General features: G+C 46.6%; 1 pseudogene across 1 annotated transcript in view; it reads right to left on the minus strand.

Annotated features, from left to right (window-relative positions):
* The window catches only part of LOC309550793, a 1,525,103-nt pseudogene that overhangs the window by 1,483,481 nt on the left and 14,436 nt on the right, over positions 1-27,186 (minus strand). The gene's annotated exons all lie outside the window — the stretch shown is intronic.

Raw genomic sequence — 27,186 nt, forward strand, 5'->3', positions numbered from 1 at the left:
ACAATGCCATATGCGATACGCAGGGGGTGTCAATTAAATGTTAACGACACCCCCAGTTTGATCGCATATCGCAGTGCGATCTGACAGTTCGCAGAGGATCGGATCGCACAAGTGTGAACCACTGTGCGATCCGATTCTGATGCGGCTGGAAAAAAGGGTCATGTGCGAGTTTGGTGCGGATACAGTGCAAATTCAGCCATACAAAGTGTATGGCTGAATTCGCATCCGCACATCCGATCGCATGTAATGAAGGAGCAGTGCGCTCCGAATTCAATGCGATCGCCGCACTTGCAATAATGTGAACCGGCCCTAAGTGGTTGTACCGGGGTGATGCCTCTAGCTAGAGGCATCCCCCGGTACCGTTTTTTAGAGCCGCCGGTCGGCTTTCCGGCGGTAATGACCGATGCTCGATCGTTACCTCAGCTAGCGGGATGGGACGCCCCCCTCCCGTTGCCTTCCATGGCTCTGCCCAGTTCTTCCGTCCCACCGGGAAACCCGAGCAACCAGTCGGCGCGTCCGCCGGCTGGATGGAGTCCTGATCAAAGCCGGATGTGGCTTTGATCGGGTCTCCAATGACGTAACCCGGAGCCGGCGTCCATGACGTCACATCTGGGTTACTCGGCTGCTAAAGGCCCTGGATTTAAAAAGTGAATGTATTCAAAAATGCAGTTTTCGACGTTTTGAATACATGGAAGTGCAGAGGAGGGGTCTAGGGTCTTTTAGACCCCGATCCCTCCATAAAGAGTACCTGTCACTGCTTATTGCTGTCACAAGGGATTTTTACATATCTTGTGACAGCAATAAAAGTGATCAGATTTTTTTTTTAAAAAAACCTGTGCTAAAATAAATAAAAAATAAAAAGGAAAAAAAAAATAATACATTTTAGCCGCCCCCGTCGCCGTGAGCTCGCGCATGAAAGAAAACGTATACGGAAGTCGCGTCGCAAATGAAATCGCCGTTCAAACCACAACTGTGAAGTATCGCCGCGATCACCAGAGCGAGAGCAATCATTTAAAAAAAAGAGCTACACTCTAACTCTAAACCGTTAACCGTTAAAAATGTTTAAACCGTCGACTATGGAGATTTTTATTGACCGTAGTTTGTCACCATTCCGCGGGTGTGCGCAATCTTAAACCGTAACATGTTGGGTATCTATCTATATCAGGTACATGATTTGGCGCAGGAGGGTCACCCTGCCGCTGATTGACTCCTGCTGTGTCCAATCACAGCAGATGCGGGTCACCGGCAGCGTGCACGCACGCCCCGGACCCAGTGCACGAAATTACGTACAGGTACGTGATTTGGCGCAGGAGGGCCACCCTACCGCAGTATATCTGTGTGGTGCGGTCCATAACTGGGTAAACCGATCTTGATTTGATCAGATGATTTAAGGGCAGAGGAGAGATCTGGGGTCTAATAGACCTTAGATCTCTCCATAAAGTGGATCTGTCACTGCTCCAGCTATGTTGTTTATATCTTGTAATAACAATAAAATTTATTAAAAATAAATAAAGTTACAATCTAAAAATAAATAAAATCAAATAAATTTAAAAAATTCATTTTTAAAGCACCCCCCCCCCCCCCAACCATGCTCTCCTGTCAGTCCCACTCACATATGTAAACGGCAATCGCAACCCACATGTAAGGTACAACCGTGAACGTCAGATTGAGTGCAATAATTCTAGCACCAGACCTTCTGTGTAACTCTAAACTGGCAACCTGTAATGGCTTTTAAAGCATCGTCTATGGGGATTTATATGTACCGTTGTTTGTGGCCATTCCACGAGCCTGCGCAATTCTAACCACTTCAGCTCCAGAAGGTTTTACCCTCTTAATGACCAGGTTATTTTTTGCAATACGGCACTGGGTTACTTTAATAAAAAATTGCGCGGTCGTGCGACATTGTACCCAAATACAACCAATGTCCTTTTTTTCCCCACAAATAGAGCTTTCTTTTGGTGGTATTTGATCAACTCTGCGGTTTTTGGATTTTGCGCTATAAACAAAAGAAAGAGCGACAATTTTGAAAAAAAAAAAAAACACCATATTTTTTACTTTCTGCTATAAAACATTACCTATAAAAAAATTTGGAAAAATCTAATTTCCTGACAGACTCCATGGCAGCATTCGTTCGGGTAGCCCCGCCTCCTCTCCTACCCTATAGGACCCCACTCCCATAAATCTTTGCTCCCTTTCAGCATCGGTGTTCCTTTTTTGTCCTCCTCAGCATACGTCCTACCAAAGCAGTCCCATACATATACTGGAAGCAAGGATTTGGTCAGCATGGAGCCTCCGCTAAGCCCTTTGCTCTTAGGGTATGGAGGGGGCAATCGAAGAAGACCACCGGGCAGGAGCTCGGTGGTCCGGCCGAGAGAGCCCAGCTGCTGCGGGTGGCCTGCTATTGCCCGAAGAGAAGCCCGGTGTTGTGTCTCCATGGACCTGTCCCTGCTCCAGGACGCAGGGTGGTAAGCCCTGTTATGGGACCTTTTGTTATTATTTCTCATAGTGATTGATTTCTTCTGTGTGTTTTCTTTTATTTCTCATGTACAGCTGTCCTCACTAGTAGGTATTCTATTGTGGGACTGGGGGGTGTGCTGGTATTTGGTCCGGGTGGCTGTTTCCTGTGTTAGCTCCGTGACTCACCTCCCAGGCGTCTGCTGCTCCCTGTCTGGCCGCGGGTTGCGCGGTGATCTGCGCATGCGCAGTAGGGCTGAGTATCGGTATTCGGCGCACATGCGCGGGAGAGACGTATGACGTCACTTGCGCATGCGCAGTGCGTCCAAACGGCGCCGTATTTAAATCATCTTACTGCCTGGAGCTGGTGGGAAGGTCGGCTTTGTGAATAGCCTCCCCCAGCTCCGTGGCTTGTGTCTTTAAGGTAAGTGACACTGGCCTGCCTTTCCCCTGTGTCTTACCTTGTTGCATTATGTTTATACGGGGTCTTCTCTGTTCCTTGGTTTAGTCAGCAAGACTGTCATTGTGCCGTGTATTATGGATTCGTCTCCGCCCCCTGGTGGCCAGCCCGCTCGTGCCAGGTAGGTGTAGGGCTGAGAGGGGGCGGGGAAGGTCTCTTTTCTTTTCTGCTGGTACTATGTTTGCATATCTGTCTCTGACTCTTTTAGGTCCGATCCGCAGCACAATTCACGCAGCGATGATCAGTGTTCTAAATCGCAACACCGGCACTCATCGTCCAGATCCAGACGCAGGTCTCCCCATAGTCCGGGACGCGAGGGCCAGTCCTCTTCCGCGAAAAGTCATGGCCGCTCAGAGCGTCCTCATGGAAGAAAATGCTGGGGATGTGATATACCGGTCCCGGACGGTACGTCCCTATGCAACCGCTCTTATGCCCAAGCAACGGGCGAGCGGGAAAACTCAGACCAGCGCATAGAGGAAGTAGTGCGCAAAGTCCTTAAAGACTCTCTGGCTGACCTGCACCGTCCAAGTACATCTGCTGGGCCCTCTCGCTCGCCAGGGAGAGACATTCTGGATCAAGACCCCTTTGAGGCTTCTCAGCCCAGCCATCCTTCCGTCGGACTCAGTCAGAAGCGGAGGACTCCGCTCTGGGGTTTGAATTTCATCTTGTGTCTCCCTTGGTTAAAGCTGTAAGAGAAGCTCTTGATTGGGAGGACCCTGCAGTCTCCCCCCCCCCCCCCCGAAACAGAAGAAATTCTTCAAACAACTGTGTAAAGAACGTTTGAATTTTCTGTTCTTAGGGGAGTTGGGAGACATTCTTACCGAGGAGTGGAGTAGAGTTAAGAGAAAAAACTCTATGATTACTAAAATGGCAAAACTATACCCCTTTAAACAGGAGGAAGTCAAGCATTTAGAGTCTCCACCCCTGGTAGACGCCGCGGTGATGCGACTTGTGAAGCATGTCACCTTACCTATAGAGGATACCGTATCCTTTAGAGAGCCCCTGGAGAGGAGAATTGATGCTGACCTCAAGCGGGCGTATCTTACAGCGGGTATGGCTTGCAAACCAGCTTTAGCCTTGTCTACAGTTTCAAAAGCCATGGAGGTCTTGATCAACGGCATTGATGAGACCCTATCGGAAGAAACAGCAAACAGCTCTCCAATCCAGGAGCTAAGGATGGCTGCGGGGTTCTTGGGGGAGGCCTCCATTACCATCATTCGCCTCTTGGCCCGGGTGATGTTATCCTCGGTCACCGCTAAACGCGCCCTCTGGCTCTGGCCTTGGGCGGCTGATGCCGCGTCAAAACAGGCATGGTGCCGGATTCCCTTTGAGGGTTCTTCCCTCTTTGGGAATAAATTGGACGCGGCCATTACTCGGGCCACGGGTGGTAGATCTGGCTTCCTCCCCCAGGACAGGCGCGCAGGTGCCCAGAAGCGGGCTCCTCCGAGAAAGCAGAACTCAGGTCGCGCCAGAGAAGCACGCAGCTATAGACCGGGCAAGACCTTTGGGAGAGGTTGGAAATCCAGGCAGTCCACCTTCCAGAAGGGCTCCAAGGCTACATCGTCTGGAGACCGGGAGGCCACGAAATCCTTTTGAAAGTGGGCCCGCCCAGGCATTCCCAGTGGGAGCTCGCTTGCTCCGCTTTCAGGATGTTTGGGCGGCCTCAATTCAAGATCCCTGGGTCCTCAACACAGTATCTCAAGGACACTCCTGGGCTTTCAACAGCGCCCCCAGGGCCAGGTTCGTTGCTACGTCTCGTCCTTCCTCCATAGACAAGAAGCAGATCCTTCTCTCTTACCTAGACTCTCTAGTGGCCCAGGAGGCCGTGATTCCAGTTCCAGATTCGGAAAGAGGTCAGGGGGTCTATTCACCCCTCTTCCTAGTTCAAAAGAAGAACGGCACCTGGAGGCCCGTAATAGATTTGACGTACCTCAAAAAGTTCATCTGCAGGGAAAAATTCAAGATGGAGTCTTTAGTCACAATTCAGCACTCCATACATCCAGGAGATTGGCTAGCGTCCATAGACTTAAAGGACGCTTATTTTCACGTGCCAGTAGCGGGAAAGTTCCAGCGGTTTCTCCGCTTCGCCATCGGAAAAGCCCACATGCAATTCACCTGTCTCCCCTTCGGGCTTTCAACATCGCCTCGCACATTTTCCAAAACCTTATTGGCTGTAGTGGCCCTTATCAGGATCAGAGGCATCAGGTTACACCACTATCTAGACGACCTGCTTCTCCTGTCGCAAGACAGGGCTCAGTTGCTAGTACATCTGGAGCAAGTGATTTCCATTCTCCAAGATTTCGGGTGGATCTTGAACTTCGAGAAGAGTCACCTGGTGCCCACACAATCGCTTGTGTTTCTAGGAGCTCTTTTCGACACGGTGAAATGTACCATCTCCCTGCCCGAAGAGAAAATCCCGGTAGTTTGGGACAGAGTCGCGCTCGCCCTCGCTTCATCCCACCTTACCTCTTGGCAGTGCCTGAGGATAGTGGGTACCTTGGTGGCTACAGCCCCCATGGTGAAATGGGCCTTGTGGAAACTGAGGCCGTTCCAAAGAGGCTTTCTCCAACAGTGGACTTCGAAGCGCATGTCTCACCGTATCCGTCTGACTTCATCCATGAAGAGTTGTCTTCCCTGGTGGCTAATTCGAGGGAATCTGGTCAACTGCCACTCCATAGCTACAGTCACATGGATCACAGTAACCTCGGATGCCAGCAGTACAGGTTGGGGAGCACACTGCCAGTCGGAAGTGGCACAAGGCAGATGGTGTTTTCCCGCCCACGGCGTAGTCTCCAATGTCCTGGAGCTGAGGGCCGCCTTCAAAGCTCTACAAGCCTTTCACCATCTAATCCGAGGAGCTTCGGTCATGCTCAGGTTGGACAATACAACAGCAGTGGCGTATGTGAAGAGGCAGGGAGGGACCCGCAGCCTGTCTCTACTCCAGGAAACAGAGCCGATTATGTCCTGGGCTCAGAGGCACTTGTCCAATCTCTCGGCAGCCTATGTCCCAGGGACACTAAATGTAGAAGCGGACTTTCTTTCCAGGTTCAAACTCGACAACAACGAGTGGTCTCTCCATCAAGAGGTGTTCGAATAGATCCTGTCTCTGGGGTTCTGTCCGGAGGTAGACCTCTTTGCGGCCCCCCGCAACAAGAAGCTCCCAAGGTATTACGCGAGATTCCGGGATCCTCGGGCATTCAGGGTTCCCGCCAGTACCCATAATTCTCCAGTTCTTGTGGAGACTGAAGATGGAGACGGTGAAAGTTCTGGCAGTAATTCCTTATTGGCCCAACAGACCCTGGTTTCCGCTCTTGTCTCTTCTCAGCTACCAGGATCCGATCCCTCTGCCTCTCAGACCGGACCTGTTGTCGCAAAGGTCCTACACTACATCCATGCCCAGCACGCCTGCATCTCAAGGCTTGGTTCTTGAGAGAGGGAGGTTGGAGGCCCTAGGATGTCCAGTCGAAGTGTTCCCTACGCTTATGAACGCCAGGAGAAGTAGCACCAACAGGGTCTATGAGAGAATTTGGGCAAAATTCGTGAGTCATCAGAACTCTAGAGCTGGCTCAGTGGACGCACCTTCGGTCCAGGATATATTAGGATTTCTACAGTCTGGCCTGGATCTCTCCCTGTCAGTCAGCTCGCTCCGTGTACAAGTTTCAGCCATCTCAGCTTTTTCAGGAGTATCATGGGCTAAACATCAGCTGGTCCAGCAGTTTTTCAGGGGCGCAGTTAGGCTCAGGCCCCAAAGAAGACCAAGGTTTCCCAAGTGGGATTTGCCTCTAGTGTTGGACTTCTTCTCTTCACTCAATACAGCTTCTCTCTCAGTCAAAGAACTTACTCTTAAGACGACATTCTTAGTGGCTATTACTTCGGCCAAGAGAGTCTCCGAGATTCAAAACTTAGGGTCAAAGGAGCCTTTCCTAACCTTCTTCTCGGATAGGGTGGTCCTGATTCCCATGCTGGGGTCGAACCCCAAAGCGACCTCCGTCTTCCACGAGAACACAGAGATAGTCCTTCCCACCTTTAAGACTGGTGTAGATTCTTCAGTTCATCCCTTGGATGTTGGTGGCACCCTGAAGCAATATCTGGCGGCCACTTCCTCTTTTCGTCAGTCGGATTTCCTGTTCGTCCTTCTCCAAGGGAAAAAGAGAGGTATGCGTGCTTCCTCTAGAGCAGTGGCTGCGTGGATCGTCCAGGCTATCCAGTGGGCATACAGAGCGAAGGGCTTGGCTCCCCCAGAGGCGGTCACGGCACACTCAACTCGTAGCATTTCCACGTCTTGGGCGGTCTCTAGACACGTTGCGCCTGATGTGATCTGCAAGGCAGCATCCTGGTCGTCTATCAACACGTTTCTTTCTCATTATTGTGTTGAACCAGCTGCCTTATCTTCTGTTAATTTCGGTGTTCAAGTGCTGTCAGTAGATGGCAATAATTAAAGTTTTTGTTCAGCATCTTCCCACCTGGGAGTGTATAGCGAGTTATTTCCCGAACGTATGCTGCCATGGAGTCTGTCAGGAAAACGGAAAATTGATATCAAATACTTACCGTAATTTTCCTTTCCTGATGGACTCCATGGCAGCAGGAGTCCCCTCCTGATTCCTGAGTAGGCTAGTTACAGAACACAGATGCTGAAAGGGAGCAAAGATTTATGGGAGTGGGGTCCTATAAGGTAGGAGAGAAGGCGGGGCTACCCGAACGTATGCTGCTATGGAGTCCATCAGGAAAGGAAAATTACGGTAAGTATTTGATATCAATTTTCCGTTTTTTTTATCAGTTTAGGCCAATTTGTTTTCTGCTACATATTTTTGGGTAAAAAAAATCTCAAAAAACGTATTTTAACTGGTTTGCGCAAAAGTTATAGCGTTTACAAACTACGGGATAGATTTTTGGACTTTTTTTTTGTTTTTATTAGTAATGGCGGCAATCTGCGATTTATAATGGGAATGCAACATTGCGGCAGACAGATCGGACCCCTAACTGACATTTTTGACACTTTTTGAGGACCAGTGACAGTAATGAGTGCTAAATAATATGCATTGTTACTGTATAAATGACACTGGCAGGGAAGGGGTTAACACTAGAGGTGATCAAAGGGGTTCATGTATGCCTAACTGCGCTTACTCATTGTGGGGGGGGGGGGAGGGCTCTGTGACAGGCACACAGAGATCGGGGTTTCAGCTGAAACTCCTGATTTCTCTCTGCCTGTGTGACAGAAGACTCGCCTGCTTTATTTACATAAGGGTCTTCTGTCAGTTTCTCTAACGATCGTGGGAGGCCGGCGGCAATCGCCGCCGCTCCTCCTGCGGCCTTCCTCCCACTGTGTCTAAACAGTGGGAGCTCAGCTCCGGCAGCGCGTGCGCAGTGCCGAGACCACGTGCGAAAAATCATGTAGACCTGCTGCAGTATATTTGCGTGGGGCGGTCGGCAAGCGGTTAAAGCATGGCATTATGGGTATCTATTTACTCAGTGTAACAATATATTTTATATTTTACCAAACAACTGGGTATTGTATTGTTTTTTGTGCATTAAAATTAATTAACGTGAATTTTCTCCAAAAAGGATTGCATTTGAAAAACTATTGTGCAAATACCTTGTGACATTAAAAATTGCAACACCCACCAATTTATTGTCCAGGTCCTCTACTTAAAACAATATGTAGCACCCTCTCGCGTGTTAAATGTACATAGTTAGAAGTTAGTGTAGGTAAATTCAGCTTGGCTTAGGGCCAGGCTGAAGTTGAATCTGGGTCAAGGCTGAGTGACTTGGGTAGGCTGGATGACCCAGAAAGCAGAATCTCTGGTGCCTCCTCCTGCTCTCTGGAACAGTGGTTCTCAACTCCAGTCCTCAGGACCCACTAACAGGCCAGATTTTAAGGATTACCTTGGAGGGATGCAGACTAAAATGCTGCAATCACTCAGCAGCAAATAATATCACCTGTGACGTATTTCAGTTATCTAGCAAACCTGGCCTGTTGGTGGGTCCTGAGGACAGGAGTTGAGAACCACTGCTCTAGAACCTTGCAGAAGCTTCTAAAAGTAGCGGGCGGAAGCTAGGAGGAGCTGCCTGGAGTATTTACAGTCAGGTCCATAAATATTGGGACATGGACACAATTCTAATCTTTTTTGGCTCTATGCACCACCACAATGGATTTGAAATGAAACGAACAAGATGTGCTTTAACTGCAGACGTTCAGCTTTAATTTGGGGGTATTTACATCCAAATCAGGTGACCGGTGTAGGAATTACAACAGTTTGTATATGGGACCAAAAGTAATGGGATAATTGGCTGCTCAGCTGTTCCATGGCCAGGTGTGTGTTATTCCTTCAATATCCCATTTACAAGAAGAAGATAAAGGGTCCAGAGTTCATTTAAAGTGTGCTATTTGCATTTGGAATCTTGCTGTCAACTCTCAATATGAGATCCAAAGAGCTGTCACCATCAGTGAAGCAAGCCATCATTAGGCTGAAAAAACAAAACAAACCCATTAGAGAGATAGCAAAAACATTAGGTGTGGCCAAATCAACTGTTTGGAACATCCTTAAAAAGAAAGAACTCACCGGTGAGCTCAGCAACACCAAAAGACCCTGAAGACCACGGAAAACAACTGTGGTGGATGACGGAAGAATTCTTTCCCTGGTGAAGAAAACACCCTTCACAACAGTTGGCCAGATCAAGAACACTCTCCAGGAGGTAGGTGTATGTCAAAGTCTCCAGGAGGTAGGTGTATGTAGGTCAAAGTCAACAATCAAGACTTCACCAGAGTGAATACAGAGGGTTCACCACAAGATGTAAACCATTGGTGAGCCTCAAAAACAGGAAGGCCAGATTAGAGTTTGCCAAACATTTAAAAAAGCCTTCACAGTTCTGGAACAACATCCTATGGACAGATGAGACCAAGATCAACTTGTACCAGAGTGATGGGAAGACAAGAGTATGGAGAAGGAAAGGAACTGCTCATGATCCAAAGCATACCACCTCATCAGTGAAGCATGGTGGTGGTAGTGTCATGGCGTGGGCATGTATGACTGCCAATGGAACTGGTACTCTTGTATTTATTGATGATGTGACTGCTGACAAAAGCAGCAGGGTGAATTCTGAAGTGTTTCGGGCAATATTATCTGCTCATATTCAGCCAAATGCTTCAGAACTCATTGGACGGCACTTCACAGTGCAGATGGACAATGACCCGAAGCATACTGCGAAAGCAACCAAAGAGTTTTTTAAGGGAAAGAAGTGGAATGTTATGCAATGGCCAAGTCAATCACCTGACCTGAATCCGATTGAGCATGCATTTCACTTGCTGAAGAAAAAACTGAAGGGAAAATGCCCCAAGAACAAGCAGGAACTGAAGACAGTTGCAGTAGAGGCCTGGCAGAGCATCACCAGGGATGAAACCCAGCGTCTGGTGATGTCTATGCCTTCCAGACTTCAGGCTGTAATTGACTGCAAAGGATTTGCAACCAAGTATTAAAAAGTGAAAGTTTGATTTATGATTGTTAATCTGTCCCATTACTTTTGGTCCCTTAAAAGTGGGAGGCACATATACAAACTGTTGTAATTCCTACACGTTAACCTGATTTGGATGTAAATACCCTCAAATTGAAGCTGAAAGTCTGCAGTTAATTAGATTTCAAATCCATTGTGGTGGTGTATAGAGCCAAAAAGATTAGAATTGTGTCCATGTCCCAATATTTATGGACCTGACTTTATGAGGGCCCCCGCCAATCCCCAGCAAAATGAGCTGGCAGGGGGCAGGCAATCTCATAAATACTCATGGGTACTGCCAGCAGGGGCAGGTGGGTGGAAGATGGAGTGTTGAGGCTGTCAGTGGACATTTGAGAACGCCCCCTAGTCGGGGGGGATGACCTTGGGATTGGGGCTCGGGTGCTGGAAGGACCCTCTATGACACACAGAGGACAGGACACCCCTTCCTGGAGGCATGAGAGCAAGGAAAGGACAGTCAGCACATCTGGTAGATCGCCTGAGAAGGCATGCTGGCTGGGCTAGTGAGTCAGTCTGGAGAAGTAAGCCAGGAGGGCTAGACAAGGGGGCAACTGCATCCAGGTGGGCTGGCAGTGCCTGAAGAGGTGGTGCTGGTATTAGTAGCCAAAGGGATGTATGCTGGACACTGAATTTGCTACACACTTAAAGGGGAACCTCGGGTTCCTGCTGCTCTAAATCTGAGTGCTTTTTGTCAGATTAAACACTTTACCACCGGAGGATTTTGCTGTCTTACGTCCAGACCACTTTTTGCGATTCGGCGCTGTGCGATTTTAACTGACAATTGCGCGGTCGTACGACGCCATACCCAAACGAAATTTACGTCCTTTTTTTCCCACAAACAGAGCTTTCTTTTGGTGGTATTTGATCACCTGGGCGATTTTTACTTTTTGCGCTATAAACAAAAAAATAGCGTTTATTTTGAAAAAATAACAATATTTTTCACATTTTTTTATATGAAATTCCCCCCCAAAAAAATGTAAAAATCAAACTTTTTTTAAATTTTTGGCCAATTTGTTTTCTGCTACATATGTTTGGTAAAAAAAATCACAATAAGCGTATTTTGATTGGTTTGCGCAAAAGTTATTGCGTTTACTAACTAAGGGAAAGATTTCTGTAATTTTTGGTGGTTTTTTTTTAACGCGTAATGGCGGCGATCTGCGATTGTTTTTGCGGGACTGCGACATTCCGGCGGACAGATCGGACCCTTGACTGACATTTTTGACACTTTTGGGGGTACCAGTGAAATTACTGCAGTAATCAGTGCTATAAATATGCACTGTTACTGTAAAAATGACATTGGCAGGGAAGGGGTTAATTTTATTGGAGAGGGAGGGGTTAATGTATGCCTGGTGCTTACTAACGTGTGTGGGGGGAGGTGACTGAGTGACAGAAGGACAGATCGAGGGTTCAACTATGCTGAACCCTGCTATCTGTCCCTGCCTGTCACTTAGGAGATCCGCCCGCTCTGTTTACACAAGCGGGCGGATCTCCAAACTCGATTCCCCGACGATCGTGGGAAGAGCAGCGGCGATCGCCGCCACTCCTCCCCTGGCCCGACTCCCGCTGTGACTGAACACAGCGGGAGCGAGCCTCCGGAGACGCGCGAGCGTCGCCCACAAGGGGCGGAGTCCAGCGACGTAGGTCTACGTCGCTGGACGATAACGAGCCACATTGCTGCAGTAGCAGCAATGTGACTGGAGGTAAAGTGGTTAAACATCAATGTGCCACTGGAGTTCTGAAAGCAAGTTAGTGCTGGAGAAAGGAAAGGAGTGTATATAGACTGTGTGCATAGGAGAGTTGTCCCTAGAATTGTTTTAAAGGCAAGTGGGCATCCCATAGTTTTCCCAATCCCCATCCAAGTTGAATCCCTCAATAAATTAAAAAAAAAGAAAAACGGACTGTTCTCTGACTCAGAGCTGACTGTGAAGATGCGGTGATCTTGGCTGTGCAGGGTGGGGGATCTCTTTCTACTTGCGGCTCCTTAGGGGGGTGTGCTACAAAGCAAATAAATGCTGATTTTTACACGTAGGAGAGGAGTGTCAGAGTAGGCTTGGGACTGAAGTAGTTAATCACTTGCCAATGGCCTACTGCAGATATACTGCGGCAGGCTGGCTTGGTTGCGCAAACCGCCGAACCTGTATGGCGGTTCACGGGAATGCGCGCACGCCCGCCCCCTTTAGGAAGTGGGGAAACTGATCTATGGGGTCGGTGGCCGCGATTGCCTCTGGAATGGACACAGAGGGGCGAGGAGGAGCTGACGATCTTTCCTCCCTCCCTGCACTGACGCCAGAGGAGAGATCGTCAGCTCCTCCTCGCCCCGCCCCTTCTCCTCCTCCCGCCCGCCCACACTCCCGGGGATGTGTGGGCACTGGGCAGGAAGTCATCGTGGATTCCGTGGAAGGATCGGAGGCTGAGCTGTGTGAGAGATACACAGCTCGCCTCACTGCAGCAATAGGTGATCGAGGCACGGCTGCACAGCGGGAGGTAAGCGGCGGCCGCGGCCTGTGTTAACCCTGTCCAGGCCGCAGTCGCCGCTCACCTCCCGCTGTGCAGCCGTGCCTCGATCACCTATTGTTGCAGTGAGGCGAGCTGTGTATCTCTCACACAGCTCAGCCTGATCCTCTGCGAGCTGTGATGGCCGCACGGCGCCCTTGTTGCCCATGGCGCCCTGTGCGGCCGCACAGCTCGCACACCCCAAAGGCCGGCCCTGGCCGTGAATGGTGCGGGAGTGATGTCATTGCGTCTCCGGCCAATCTGGACACGAACCAGGATGCAGGACGCCCGAACATGTCGGCCGTGTCACCGGTGAGCGGGTGGCACTGCAGGGGCTTCGTTCTAACGTAAGTATTACATAATGAGCTAGTATGCGATGCATACTAGCTCATTATACCTTTATCTTACAAGGTTTTTTTTTTTTCTTTTTTTTGGGGGTTTACAACCTCTTTAATTGGCTCTGGTCTAAATTGGCCCTAATATGTGTATGTATAAATGTGAGTTAGGGACCTTAGATTGTAATCTCCTTGAGGGCAGGGACTAGAGCTGCACGATTCTGGATAAAATGGGAATCACAATTTTTTTGCTTAGAATAAAAATTGTGATTCTCGGTGTAATATCATCTTTCACATTATACTAAAAAATTGGTCTAACTTTACTGCTTAGTTTTTTTTACTAATTCATTTAAGTGTATTTTTTCCCCAAAAATTGCATTTGAAAGAAGGCTGTGCAAATGAGGTGTGACAAAAAATATTGCAACGATCGCCATTTTATTCTCTAGGGCAGTGATGGTGAACCTTGGCACCCCAGATGTTTTGGAACTACATTTCCCATGATGCTTCACTATACTGCAGAGTGCATGAGCATCATGGGAAATGTAGTTCCAAAACATCTGGGATGCTAAGGTTCACCATCAGTGGTCTAGGGTCTCTGCTAAAAAAAAATATGTATAATGTTTGGGGGTTCTAAGTAATTTTCTAGCAAAAAATACAGATTTTAACTTGTAAGCAGTGTTAATTTTGGCATCAAATTTTGATTTAGTTTTAGTTATAGTCTTTTGACTAAAATGCCATTTTAGTTTTAGTCGTATTTTAGTCATATTTAAGTTGACTAAAACCTCCAGTACATTTTAGTTGACTAAAACCTCCAGTACATTTTAGTTGACTAAAACCTCCAGTACATTTTAGTCGACTAAAATCTCATACATTTTAGTTAACTACAAATCGAATGGGTTTTGGTAAATTGTACTGCATTATTTAAACATTTCTCTAGAATTTTCAAACAAATTATATATTCCTGGAGTGAAAAATCTAATATGGTATTATTTATGCTATTAAGGTTTGAACACCCACTGCAGACACAGATTTAGCCATTGTGATAAATAACGTCTTTTATGAATAAAACCAAGTTTCATAAACAAACAAAATGCTTTCAGTCCGCGCTCACTGAGAGGAGGCGGGGCGGAGCGCGGACTCAAAGCAATACATTCCGTAGAGCTCACTGAGAGGAGGCGGGCGGAGGCGGAGCGGTGCACGGACTCAATGCAATACATCCCATAGAGCTCACTGAGAGGAGGCGGGGCGGAGCACGGACTCAATGCAATACATTCGAGTACAGCTGGTGCCGGTGTAATAATGCGAGATTTCGTCACTAGGCGATCCCAGCAGCCCTTGCAAATCGCCAAGTGACGTAATCGCCTATAGGCGGCCGGACCCGGAAGTGCGGAGGAATAAAAGAAAAAAAGGTATTTCCTTAGAAAAACAAATTGTTTCCATTGGTAAAAGTATTTTTAAAGGGGATTACATACATCTAAACTTATTAAAATGGGTGGAACTCCACTTTAATGGCAATATGGTACAATAACTAGCCCAAGTCCACGAGGGGGAATCCAGGGAGAACAAGGGACAAGCAGTGGTGATGCACAGTAATAAGCACAGAATAACAGTCATGGGTAGCCATTTACAAGGCAGCAAAAAAAGGAAATGGTTCATAGGGCAGGAATCAGAGGGTACTACTCACACTGATGGCTTCTGAAGATCATGGAGTGAAGGTTCAAAATGGGCACAGGAGAGTTCTGCATCCAGATACAGCTTAGAATGCACACAGGGCAGCACAAAGGTCAGAGGACAAAGAGCAGGGTCATCCACAGAGAAAGGGCTTGCAGAGTCCTGCCGGGGGAGGTTGGTGGGTCCAGGTAAAGGTGGAAGTCTAGGGTGACCTTGCCACAGCATCAGGTTCACAGCTGAGTGGCACTGGGAAGAGGATCCTGGGACAAGGCAGGCAAATGGGAAGATCCTGGAGTCCCGAATGCAGTCTGTGGTCCCCACAGGTTATGGCAGCAAGTGGCTCCCACAAAAAAGGGTCTACAAACTAGGGGAAAAGGGCAATCCCAGTGACGGAAAAGCAGCACAGACAAAACAGAGCTAAAAGCCCCAACAGTGTCAGGGTCCAGAAAGCAGCTCACAGCTATCTAGGCATCTTCTACTCTCCTTCTAATGAGAACCATGAGTTCCTCTGTGTCCATCATTGGAGCGAAAACTGAATAGTCTGACATTTGTCTCTCAGCATAGGGATATTATGTGGTACTTTGAATTCAGCCAAGCTACCTGCTGAGAGAAGCCTCATTTCATACCGTCTGTGTGGACACAGGAGCTCACAGATTAATTATGCAGATAAACTGACTTTTTACACACTGCCTTTGCATTAATGGTTGTTAATTTCACAAAAATCTAATATTTCTGATCTACAGTACAATGGGCATTGTTCACTGCTAACTGGTGGTCAGGTCTCGGTCACTACCCACTTCCAGGTAATCAGCTGTGGCTAGAGGGCAATGCACAGTGAATGATGTGCTGTTCATTGTAGTCAGGAGACTTGGCACCTCTGAAGAAGCCTGGTGCACATCCACTGAGGTATGGCGTATGCTCAGCAGCTCTAGACTGTGCAATATGGTAAGGATGCTCTGAGGAATTTTCAAACACAGCACTGAACAAGCCTGGCCAGGTGGCAATAACATGACATCCAACGTGTAGAGAGGTGTAGTCTACTTTTACCACTGTGGGTGACGCTCGTACAAGAGGAAGTCAAGAGGAACATGGTTCCTCTATGGTTTCCTTAGTCACTGAGAAAGCTATCCAATTGGATGCTGCCACCCCATGTGACTCTAGCAGCCATCTTGGTTCAGGCAGAGCCTATTTAAGCCATAGTAGGGACAGGTACCCTATCTGGTAGGGACAGATCTAGCGGCAGGGAAAGTTTGCTGAGGAGGAGGGAAAGCATAGGGCTCGCAACTTCCCTGGACATCTTCCTGCTTGGGAACAAGATGGTCAGGCTGCATTCTGCGCCTCCTAACAGGTACTGTCAGTTCGGCTGAAACCTGCTCTCTACACGCAGCTGGAATGTTCTCTGTTGGGCTGTCTTCCCCCGGGGTTTATTGTGAACTGTCTTTGCATAATTTCAATACAAGCTCTTTATCGCACTTGGCCTGTGTGTGGCCGTACCACGCTGCACCCCACCTACACTTGGCGGCAGTCAGCAGGATTTGTACTTTGCAGCGGGCGCGGAAAGAGGACTGGGTTCCATTAGGATCGGTCTTAGCCCTAATATCGGAGTTCAATGGCTCTGTGGGAAAGTTCCGTGCGCCTGTACCGGGTTCCGGCTGGCTGATGGGTGAGCTGGCTATTAACACTCTACAGCAGGGTTGGGGAACCTTTTTTCTGCCAAGGGCCATTTGGGTATTTGTAAAATCATTCGGGGGCCGTACAAAATGATTAACTTAAAAATGTGCCTGTTATATTTGGTCAAACATTTAAATTAACTTACCCCTAATGTGATGGCTGCAACTGCTTCTCTTTGGTGAGGTGTGTGAGGTTAGCTGGTATTGATGATGTTGCTACTCGCAACTGGTTTTCCAGGTTTGCGTCGGTCAGTCTGGAGCGCAGTCGACTCTTTGTGGTGGTAAGTTTTGCTGGCTGGTACTGCTGGTGAGTACAGCTGGCTGGTACTGCTGGCTCAGGCTGGTATTGCTGGCTTATACTGTGCTGTGGGTACGGCTGGCTGGTACTGCTGGCTCAGGCTGGTACTGCTGTGGGTACTGCTGACTCAGGCTGGTACTGTGCTGTAGGTACTGCTGGCTGGTACTGCTGCCTCAGGCTGGTACTGTGCTGTGGGTACTTACTGCTGGCTCAGGCTGGTACTTCTGGCTGGTTCTGTGCTGTGGGTACTGCTGGCTCAGGCTGGTACTGCTGTGGGTACTGCTGGCTCAGGCTGGTACTGCTGTCTGGTATTACTGTGGGTACTGCTGGTTCTGGCTGGTAATGCTGTGAGTACTGCTGGCTCTGGCTAGTACTGCTGTGGGTACTGCTGGTTCTGGCTGGTACTGCTGTGGGTACTGCTGGTTCTGGCTGGTACTGCTGTGGGTACTGCTGGTTCTGGCTGGTACTGCTGGCTCTGACTGGTACTGCTGTGAGTACTGCTGGCTCTGGCTGGTACTGCTGTGAGTACTGCTGTGTGTGCTGCTGGCGGGAAATGCTGGCTAGGAGAAGTGTAGCGGCACCGCGCTGGAGGAAGAGGCGATGTTTCCTGTATTGGTCACAGGCAGAGTGCATTGGATATCACTCCGCCTGTGACTTACTCAGACTGTCAGAACGGAGCCGGAACTATACAGGAAGCATCGGCTCCATTCTGACAGATCAGCTGAGAGACACAGACTCAGGTGCACAGGGGGCCTGACCAGATTACTTTGGGGGCCGCATACGGCCCACGGGCCGTAGGTTCCCCACCTCTGCTCTACAGGTTGACGCCTGCCAAGCGGTAAAGGCACTGCCACAGGAAAAGCGAGCTACTCTAGAACAGATTTTGTCTTACTTGGAGGGTCTGTTTGGGGAGAAGATACTGCTTCCAAAAGTGCAGCGAAGGTTCTTCTTACGGAAAAAGCAGGAAAACAAGAACCTTGCCCATTATGCGGTAGCCATGCAGAACCTCTGGATGTACCTAGAAAAGAGGGATGTGCGCGGCTGCGCTGGCATTACTGATTCAGACTATATACTAAGGGACCATTCAAAGCTTGCCTGTCAGAACTATATACATTGGCGGTGTGTAGGTGCAGGGAAAAATGGGTGGAGGAGGTGCCTGACTTGGGAGGAGAAGACTGGGATGATATGTGGAGTTCCCCGTTTACTCACCTGGTTTCAGCCAGGGATCGTTTAAACTACTTTAAATTCTTGCATAGAATTTACTATACGCCCGCCAGGCTTGCTCGCATTTACCCGGGGTCTTCGGCTGAATGCTGGCGATGCTCTCATGCTCCGGCTGATTTTGGGCATATCTTCTGGCAGTGCCCGGTGGTTCAGGAATTCTGGACTGCTGTGCTGCGCTGTATTGAAGAGGTACCGACTATACAGGTTCCTAGAACCGTGGACATTTGTCTGCTAGGTTTAATTGAAAATCTGGTGCCGACCAGGGCCCTCCACACATTATTGCGTTTGTTGCTATTTTATGCTTCTAAGGCCCTGCTCCTACACGGGAAAAGACTGGTGGCTCCGACTGTCTTAATAGGTTGGTGATAAGAGTGTACTGCTGACTGATTTCCCGTATTCTTATAGTAATATTGTGAACCTGTAAACGTGTTTGGAATCTGCTGAGGTCTATAGCCTCTTTAAGAGGCTCATCCGTCCATTGTGATGGGCCTGCTGGGTAGAGCCTGGTTGTTGGGTGGGGGGAGGGGGGGTTTACTAGCTTATTACTAGGGTACTATTTTTCCCACTGATACCAGTTATGGAGCACTATACTCCCCCCTGCCACCAATGATTGGGCACTACTTCTGCCACTAACACTAATAATGTAAATGGTATACACCCACTGACCTCCAAACCTATAGCATCATTTTATTCCACTGATGCCAGGGCATTTTCTACTCCCATTAGCCACAGTCAGGCCCCCTAAAGTTTGACAGGCAGTAAACTGGTCCTCTGTTTCGAAAGTTTGGAGACCCCTGCCTTAGAAACATAGAATGTGTCGGCAGATAAGAACCATTTGGCCCATCTAGTCTGCCCAATATATCTGAATCCTATGAATAGTCCCTGGCCCTATCTTATATGAAGGATAGCCTTATGCCTATCCCATGCATGCTTAAACTCCTTCACTGTATTTGCAGCTACCACTTCTGCAGGAAGGTTATTCCATGCATCCACTACTCTCTCAGTAAAGTAATACTTCCTCATATTACTTTTAAACCTTTGCCCCTCTAATTTAAAACTGTGTCCTCTTGTGGTAGTTTTTCCTCTTTTAGATATGCTCTCCTCCTTTACCGAGTTGATACCCTTTATGTATTTAAAAGTTTCTATCATATCCCCTCTGTCTCTTCTTTCTTCCAAGCTATACATGTTAAGGTCCTTTAACCTTTCCTGGTAAGTTTTTTCCTGCAATCCATGTACTAGTTTAGTAGCTCTTCTCTGAACTCTCTCTAGAGTATCTATATCCATCTGGAGATATGGCCTCCAGTACTGCGCACAATACTCCAAGTGAGGTCTCACCAGTGTTCTGTACAGCGGCATAAGCACTTCTCTCTTTCTACTGCTTATACCTCTCCCTATACATCCAAGCATTCTGCTGGCATTTCATGCTGCTCTATTACATTGTCTTCCCACCTTTAAGTCTTTTGAAATAATTACTCCTAAATCCCTTTCCTCAGACACTGAGGTCAGGACTGTGTCAAATATTCTATATTCTGCCCTTGGGTTTTTACGCCCCAGGTGCATTATCTTGCACTTATCCACATTAAATTTCAGTTGCCAGAGTTCTGACCATTCTTCTAGTTTTCCTAAATCCTTTTCCATTTGGCGTTTCCCTCCAGGAACATCAACCCTGTTACATATCTTTGTGTCATCAGCAAAAAGACAAACCTTACCATCGAGGCCTTTTGTAATATCACTTATGAAGATATTTAACAAAATTGGTCCCAGTACAGATCCCTGAGGTACCCCACTGGAAACATGACCTTGTTCTGAATGTTCTCCATTGACTACAACCCTCTGTTGTCTGTCACTCAGCCACTGCCTAATCCACTCAACAATATTGGGAGTCCATGCTCAATGACTGCAGTTTATTGATAAGTCTTCTATGTGGGACAGTGTCAAAAGCCTTACTAAAATCTAGATATGCAATGTCTACTGCACCTCCACCGTCTATTATTTTAGTCACCCAGTCAAAAAATCTATAAGATTTGTTTGACATGATCTCCCTGAAGTAAACCCATGTTGGTTTTCATCTTGCAATCCATGGGATTTAAGATGTTCCACAATCCTATCCTTTAATAGGGTTTCCATTAATTTGCCTACTATTGATGTCAGACTCACTGGTCTATAGTTGCTCGATTCCTCCCTACTACCTTTCTTGTGAATGGGCACGACATTTGCCAATTTCCAATCTTCCGGGACGACTCCTGTTACTAATGATTGGTTAAATAAATCTGTTAACGGTTTTGCAAGCTCACCACTAAGCTCTTTTAATAATTTTGGGTGTATCTCATCAGGAACCTGTGACTTATTTGTCTTCACTTTAGACAGCAATCTTAGAACGTCTTCCTCTGTAAAGACACATGCATCAAATGATTCATTAGTCATCCTTTCAAGTGGAGGTCCTTCTCCTTCTTTTTCTTCTGTAAAAACTGAACAGAAGTATTCATTAAGGCAGTCGGCTAGCCCTTTATTCTCTTCTACATACCTTCCGTCCTTTGTTTTTAATTTAGTTATTCCTTGTTTTAATTTCCTTTTTTCATTTATATGAAATACTTCTTAATACATAAGTTTTGAAAGTGTTGAATTTAAATGCTTTGCACATTTTGTCCAAACATACGTCACTCGCCATTACCTAGCCTAGATCAAGTCTTAGTGCATGTGGGACATCGTCAGGACCATTGCACTGCTGGCACACCTCATGTACTTTGAAAATGTCTCTTCCCATAAACACTAAGATTTCAGCATTCATGTCCATAGCAGGAGTTTTATCAGCCAGGTGCCTTAGGTGGGGATGGTGATATGCAGTTTCCAGAGTAGGAATTTCTTTGTCCTATTGTCACCTTTAAATAATGTTGGCAAAGGTATGTGCATACAGTATTTCCCTTGATCCACTGGCCCTTCTGCTAAAAGTCTTTTTACAACCAGAATAGCTGTTGAGAGTATATGGTGTTGTACGTCCTTTTATGCCAAAGATCTCAGAGATCTGTTGCTTTGTTCATACATCCTGGTAGCTTTCTCTGGTTGTTCCTCTAGGTATTTCTCAATTAGACATACCTTGGCACAGCATCTGCAACTGGAGCCTTTACCACAGACTTCAGTACTTGAAGAGACAAATTATGTGGTTGGCACATAATCTTGTGTCCCCCCACCAAGGTGTTAGGCAGGGAGGAGGTAGGATGTATAACTAACATGCTTGTCACTGTTGCATTCTGTGCACTTAATTTCCTCTTTTCATTATTTAGCAACATGGTAATGGTTTGAGGAGGCGCAGCACCTATAGCATATTCCAAATTTCAGGACAAGCTCCTTATTTTCTTGCAAAGTCTTTGCCCCAGGTCCACAGCATTTTTTAAGAGGGTGATTTTTTTGTGAATCGGGATCTTTATCTCTTTCACCAGAAATGTTCTGATCAGTAGATGTTGTGGCAGGTGGAATGTCTGTCTTTTTAACAGATACTCTTCTCCATTAATCTCTATGTTTAGTTACTGTATTGTACTGTACTATATTTGCTGGTAAGGCTGGCAAGTTCAGCTCACTCAAGCTGAAGTTGGGATCATTCCTTGTCCAGGCTTGATCACTAATGAACTTGCAAAAAAATGAGAATGAAGGGAAGAATACATTATTGTCTCTTTTGCACTTTTAGCCCTGTGCTGTCCATTTCTCTTGCAGGTTGTATGGCAGATTTGAGACCACTGGATCTACATAATGAGCTTTGTCCACAAAGCTTCATCCTTGAAGACCAGGTTCTACCTTCGCCAACTCTAGCTTCCTCAAGAGGTTGCTTGGTGTCAGGGCTGGGCTCGCAGCAGCTCTCTTCTCTGTGCTCAGGATGCTCAGCTGCCGGTTAATTGTCAGCACTCATTGTTTTCTCAGTGGCTTACCTGGTTATCATTATCTGCTCGTCAGTCCCACCTATAGCCAGCCCATTCTGGCTATTAAAGCTGCCCTGTTCATTTCTTTCCTGCCTTCGCCTTGTCAACATATCGGGAAGTTTCTCTGCTATGTTCCTGTGAAAGACTTTGCCCGGCTGACGTCCCTTCTGGTTCCTGATCCTGTTCCTCTGCCTCAGACTATGCTGATTTTTGGTTTTCTGATCACTGATTCAACTGACTTCCCGTTTTGGCTTCCGACCCCTGGCTTATGTTTTGACTACGTTTACAGTTCTGTACTATTACATTAAAGGTGTGATTTTACTGCATTTTCTGTCTCAGTCTGATTCATGGTTCCTGATACTCAGATAGTGGAGCTTGTGATGATACTTGTTGGTTATTTCCGGAAAGATTTGAAGTCTCCTAAATAAAGCACATTCTATGGCTTTAGAACCACCATAAGTTTACTCGAGCCTGGCCCGCACCTGGAATGTGATTTGCAGGTTGAGATCAACGTTTGCAGCTTTAAAGGTTGATCTCTATGCCCTGTAGATCTTTGGACAGTTGTCGAACCTTGAGAGACTAAAATTAACAGGCTCACAATGTATCATATACCTGGTGGAGTAAAAAAGATCTGATTTCACACCCTTTGGTGCCAAAGTAACGTGTGGGATCCCTTGGGCATGTAAGTTCTCTGGTGCATAAAGGTAAAATCTACCAGGATAAAAATAATGTTGCAAGAGCTTTAAGCTGTGGTTTAGTCTCTAGGGCTTCTGCTGGCGGTAACTTGAACTGTGGCTTGTCACTGAAATTCACGTTGTTAATTGTAGGAGGCGATTTTTTTTTTTGCTGTGGCAGACTTTTGCAGCTTGGAGATTTTGGTATTAAGTCAGAACTGTGTTGCTAGTAAGAGGTGCAAAGGACAGCTCTGTATTCCTGTTTCTACTTGTGTTGAAACATGAGACTTGTGGCATGGCATTGCACAGGTTAATGCATAGGCATGCGCAGGGGATGTGCCAGGTGTACCCTAGGTGTCCCGGGCTTCCCCTCCTCCTTGTTGGCTGACCTGCAGTGCTGCTGTCTTCCCTCCTCTCCCCCCAACTGCTCTGAGGTTGGTGAGTGGGGGGGAAGGGGCTAGTAACTAGTTTCTTTGCTAAATGAACACAGTGAACACACTCACAATGTCCATTCATAACGGAAGCATAGTAAACTGTGTTTGTGAATGAACAAGAAGCCACTCAGCACAGAGCACTTCCCATTTATTCACTGCCTCGTTCAGCTGAGGCTGCAGAGAAAGGCATGTGTGTTTGAGCTTTGGGGTGCACATCCTAATGCAATAGGCTGCACACACCTATGGGTTAATGCATGATTTCTGTAAATAAGTAGATATAGTGCTACAACCCAGTAATGCATACCAATCCGTCTGAGCCGATGGGTGTGTGATAGACAGTCACATAGCTGTGAGCATATTCTTACAGGAAAAGAATCCACAACTCTGTGCATGCTCTTAAAATTCTTGAATGTGTTGATTCTCCACAGAAGACAAACTTTCAATACAGCAGTTGATGCGTTTCAGCCTTGTTGGCCTTATTCATAACCAACGCATGATTTCTGTCTATAGTGTGAGAACTGACATTTCCTGTAAAGACACTACATATCCCACAATCCCTTGGTCTCCAAGTCCAGCACTGATGATGCAGGTGAGAGCTAAATAGTAATTAGGTCTGACACAGACACATACAGGCATTCACAGACACACAGGAGCTCACTATACAGCTGGCAGATGTTTTTTTTATTGCGTTAGGACTCCCACATTTGTGTTGCAACACAGAGTTGGACAACAAGGCATGCACTGCATACTGTGTGACCCTGAACAAGAAGTTGCCAAATAGGGACAAGCAAAGTGAATGAATACATGGACATAGGGGGAATTGATCAGCCATGACATGTGAGACTATCATTACAAGGTAAGGCAGGCAAACAAACAACACAGGGAATTTAACTACACCTCGTTATTACAATAATGCCTTTAACTGACAACAGCTCGCTCCAGTAGCATGGACCATAGGACAAGGTAAAGGATGCTACCAGTACAGGAGCGCAACAATTACCAGTGTTACTTCTGTCTGCATACAGTTTCAACATCTGAATAAAAGGACTGTTTTCTTATGTGAGACAACCTGTAAAACACCAAAGAAAAAAATACAAGAAGGTGCAGCTTCCATTTTATCAGTTTCTTGCAATGACTGGCGTGTATTCAAGTCTCTTTTCCTTTGAGCTTGACTGAAGCGGGTGTAATCAACTACACACAATATGGGCTGTCATATCCTGGGTCCAGACTCCCTCTGACGTGTTTATTTATCACGTTTATCAACCGGCTTTAATTTGCAAAAACGTGCAAATGGGTTTTTGGTAATTGCTTTTGGAGGGTGGCCACATAACCTGTAGGATCTGACCAAGACCTGTGGGAAAAAAGGTAATGTTCAGGAAACATTTCCAAAAAAGTATTTTATAAGGTGAGACCTTTTTTTTTTTGAGGGTTTATCCTTATGGCTTTCCCAATATCTGCTCTTATTTTGGCAATTTTTATGTTCAGAGATCCATTAACCACTTTACCACCGGAGGATTTTGCTGTCTTCCGTCCAGGCCACTTTTTGCGATTCGGCGCTGTGCGACTTCAACTGACAATTGCGCGGTCGTGCGACGCCGTACCCAAACGAAATTTACGTCCTTTTTTTCCCACAAACAGAGCTTTCTTTTGGTGGTATTTGATCACCTGTGCGATTTTTACTTTTTGCGCTATAAACAAAAAAAGAGCGTTTATTTTGAAAAAATAACAATATTTTTAACATTTTTTTATATGAAATTCCCCCCAAAAAAGATGTAAAAACCAATTTTTTAAAAAATTTTTGGCCAATTTGTTTTATGCTACATATGTTTGGTAAAAAAAATCGCAATAAGCGTATTTTGATTGGTTTGCGCAAAAGTTATTGCGTTTACTAACAAAGGGAAAGATTTCTGTCATTTTTGGTGTTTTTTTTTAAACGCGTAATGGCGGCGATCTGCGATTTTTTTTGCGGGACTGCGACATTGCGGCGGACAGACCGGACCCCTGACTGACATTTTTGACACTTTTGGGGGTACCAGTGACATTACTGCAGTAATCAGTGCTATAAATATGCACTGTTACTGTAAAAATGACACTGGCAGGGAAGGGGTTAATTTTATTGGAGAGGGAGGGGTTAATGTATGCCTGGTGCTTACTGACGTGTAGGGGGGGAGGTGACTGAGTGAGTCATGGACAGATCGGATGTCCAGCTATGCTGAACAGTCCGATCTGTCACTCCCTGTCACTATGGAGATCCGCCCGCTGTGTTTACACACAGCGGGCGGATCTCCAGACTCGATCCCCGACGATCGGGTAAGAGCAGCGGCGATCGCCGCTGCTCCTCCCCTGGCCCGACTCCCGCTGTGAATGAAAACAGCGGGAGTGTCCAATCACGTTAATACTACGTGGCTGGACGATAACGAACCACTCTGCCGCAGTAGTATTACTGTGAGCGGTTGTAGAGTGGTTAAGCTGTTCAACCTTTTTACTACTCTGAGGGTGATTATAGATGAGGAATGCCTATAGTAGTGGTGCACCAAAATTAAAAATTCTAGACCAAAACTGAAAATTCAGGATGCACTTGGCTGAAAACAGAAACCGAAATGGACAGTTTAAAAAAAAAAAAAAAAATATATATATATATATATATATATATATATATATATATATATATATATAGATATAGAAATTCATATTCATTTAAATTCATGATAATAATTAAAAAGTCGAATAAAGTACAATTTTATATATATATATATATATATATATATATATATATATATATAAAAAATTGTATTCGACTTTTTAATTATTATCATGAATTTAAATGAATATGAATTTATTTTTGGACGTTATCAGCAGGGGAGGACTGAGGCAGGGGGGCAATTGCCCTATGGGCCACTCTGATGCCCCCCTAAAAAGGCTGCACTGCTTCTGCCACAGACATGCCTAAAGGATTCCAAGTGAAGAAAAATAAAGTCTCCACCGCTGACCTACTAAGTGCGGGATAAAGACAAGGACAGAGTGCAGGAGTTCGTCCCCCGTCCCCCCCCAGCATGGATGGTGTAAACTGTGCCTGAGCAGAGGCCAGTTTCATGCACCACTGGAGACTCTCCTCCCCCGGCCAGTCCCTGACCGAGCTGTCCCAGCTCCCCCCAAACGCCCCCTGCTTGCCAGGTCAGGAACCCAGGTTCGGCTAGTGAGTAGAGAGTACCTGGAGCAGAGCTTAAGCCTGGAATGGGGGTCAGGAGGAGGCTGGGAAGAGGGAGAGTGGGAGGTGAGCCGAGTCGCTGCACCATGGGCTTCTGGTTTATACCTGCCCCCTGGATCAAAAGTTGCCAGTCAGCCCCTGGTTATCAGCATATTTCGGCACTTTTTTTTCCTATCGCCAAAATGCCGATAACCCTATTTTCGCCGATACATATAACGGTGCATCTCTAGCCTGTAGAATAGCTACGTCTCCTGTAAAGTGACAACCTATGTCATTCTCAATGACCTCATATCTACACATTTTGTGCTGTAGCTGTTCCCACAAAAAATATGTCAACACAGACTAAAATGCATAAGGTCCTGGGTCAGGCAGTTAAAGTGTTAGTTCACCTTTGCAGAAAAAATTAAAAGATGAACTTACACCAGAACACCCTTCTCCACCCCCCTTGTCCCCAGTTTTGCTTTTTTTGTTGTTCTAGGATCTTTCACTGCCTAGAATCACTGTTACATCTAACTCTCCATTTTAATTATAAGTTCACCTTTGTTCTACATGTTGAAAAAGTCAAGGCGGGAACCTTCTCCCCACACCCACTGTCACAATTATAAAAACAGCGTGGCCAGCCGCGTCATTCAGCTACGTGTATCATAAGACTGGTAGTGTGCGCCAGGTCATTGGGATGAATTTACAACTAGGGAGATTTTAGGGGATGTTTTAATGTTTTTAACCACTTCAATACTGGGCACTTTTACCCCCTTCCTGCCCAGGCCAATTTTCAGCTTTCCGAGCTGTCGCACTTTGAATGACAATTGCGCGGTCATGAAACACTGTACCCAAACAAAATTTTTATA

This window comes from Pelophylax lessonae (genome assembly GCF_965119305.1).
Source record: "Pelophylax lessonae genome assembly, chromosome: 3".
Taxonomy (NCBI): Eukaryota; Metazoa; Chordata; class Amphibia; order Anura; family Ranidae; genus Pelophylax; species Pelophylax lessonae.